The sequence below is a fragment of the Panthera uncia genome (assembly GCF_023721935.1).
Source record: "Panthera uncia isolate 11264 chromosome B3 unlocalized genomic scaffold, Puncia_PCG_1.0 HiC_scaffold_1, whole genome shotgun sequence".
Taxonomy (NCBI): domain Eukaryota; kingdom Metazoa; phylum Chordata; class Mammalia; order Carnivora; family Felidae; genus Panthera; species Panthera uncia.
This window is the reverse complement of record NW_026057582.1, coordinates 67,107,155-67,109,530: the sequence shown is the minus strand read 5'-3', so window position 1 is coordinate 67,109,530 and position 2,376 is coordinate 67,107,155.

Below are 2,376 nucleotides of genomic sequence, written 5' to 3'. Positions count from 1 at the left end.
ATCATCTACTTTTCAGTTCCATCTAGAATTGATTGACTCTACTGCAAATAAAGTGATAGTAAAAAGAAAAGAAATCAACAGATGGACCAAATAATCATCCATAGATGGCAGGGACACAGCATTGTTAACAGGACATGTGCTATATCCACAGGTATGAATCAGTTTTGTGTGTCAGCAGTTAATCACCTATTGTGTTTTTTTCTATGATTCATATAAGGAAATCAGTCTCCTCCCTGAAATTCACCCCACTTTCTCACTGATAAAAGAAATCATTTTGTGAGATTGACAGTGATCTACGATCCTTCACATCTCTAAGCCAGCTTTCTCATCTGTAAAATAACAAAATAATACTATGTTATAGACTCATTTTAAGGTTAAAGAAAATTATATCTGTGGAGTGCCAACACAATCCGTACCATTCAGCGGGGATTCAATAATTTTTTGTTTTCTGTTTTCACTCTTTCATTATTATATAAAATGTGAAGTTCCTCAGGTACTTCCTTTGCCTAAGCCAAATACCAGAATCCGGCAAAAAATATTACACAATTACTATGAATGTACTAACCTTACTTTGCCAACTTTTCATTATAATAACAGCTAACAGGGGAAGAATGCTTATGATTTTATGCCACAATCTTCAAAAGGTTTTATAGATGCAGAAACTAAAATTCAGATGGGTTAGGAAACTTCTGAAGGTTACACAGCTAATAATTTGAAAAGATGGCATTTTCACTTGGGAAACTGAGTTCTCAAGCCCATACCTTTAATCACTATGTTGTACTGCCTCTCACTTTTGTTTTCATAATACCTGCCTGGACATAACATCGCATAGTCTTAATTTCATATTTACTGCCTAACCGTTCTTGAAAATACCCACTCTGACCTGTCTCTTTATAAACGCTCTATTGTACATGGCCTTCTTATAATTTTCATTTCATTTATATTATTGACCTTAATATGTTTTACAAATATTGCCATATTAATCTGAGTCAAGTTTCTTTTAAGTATAATGAAAAAGAGATTTAGAAATTATTAAACATTAGAGCCCAAGGGAAATTTTTTTTTAAGTTTTTTTAAATTTATTTATTTTGAGAGAGAGACAGAGAGAACGGGTGGGGGAGGGGCAGAGAGAGGGAGAGGGAGAATCCCTTCATGGAAAGCAGGTTCCATGCTTTCAGCACAGAGCCCAATGTAGGGTTTAAACCCACAAACCATGAGATCATGACCTGAGCCAAAACCAAGAGTCAGATGCTTAACCAACTGAGCCACCCAGGTGCCCCTGAAGGGAATTTTTTAAAAGCCAAGTCTTGCTTCTAGATTGTGTAGGACTTGTAACCATTCAGAACATATTAAATGGTGAGTGTTTAAATCTCTTAGTGGTTCTACCTCGCCCATTATCTTCCAAAATTAATTATTTAAATTACGCTTTTTTATGGTGATCTCCAAATCTCCTGAATTTAAGTCAGTGTTTTTTTCCAGAAAAATATTGTCTTAATGAACAGTGGCGTTCCTTATCACATAACAAATCAAACAAAAGTAGAAATATACTAGACTTTAATTATAACCTATGACTCATCTTACTTTATTTTAGCATTTTAAAGATTATCACTCCATTATCCTCTGGCGTCCACTGTATTTTTTTAGAAAAAGAATAGCTAATACCCTTATCTTGCCTTTATTAGCTCCTTGCAAAGTAATACATCTTTTTTTTTTTCTAGCTGCTTTTTCTTTTTATCTGTAGTGTTCAGAAGTTTTATCCTCATTTGCCAGTTTCGTTTGGTTTTGCATTTATCCTATTTGGACTCTTAGCATTTCTTGCTTTGATATTTTAATCAATGTTGGAAATTTCTGCTGCACCATCTCTTTATTACTTCCTTCCCATCTTCATTCTGATCATTTCCCTTTAGATCAGATCTTCATTATCAATATGGACTCTTTCAACCGCTTTCTAAATTTGCTCCCTGCCTCTAGTCTTTAAATATACCTCCCTCACATAATCATACTACTTTCACAATTAAAACACTCAGTTCCCGTAAGATAATGTCTAAAGTCCTCAGTAAATGTATCTATAAGGTCCTCATGATATGATGCCTAGCAATATTTCAGTCATGTGTCCTGCTGTTTAACACTTCAACCTTAAACAACCTGTGACTGTTTGTAGTTTCCTATAAACTCATACTAGGTCTCAGTGATACATCTCTATTTTTCAACTCCCCTGAGACTCTTCTAAAATAAAAACAAAAATCCATAAAAATAGAATTAATATGTAACCAAGAAGAAGGTAAGAGAACTATGAGCAAATGAGAGAGAGCAACAAATTGCTAGAGGCTGGAAAGTGCAGAATAGAAATTTAACTGAGTGCAATTAAAAGGTAAG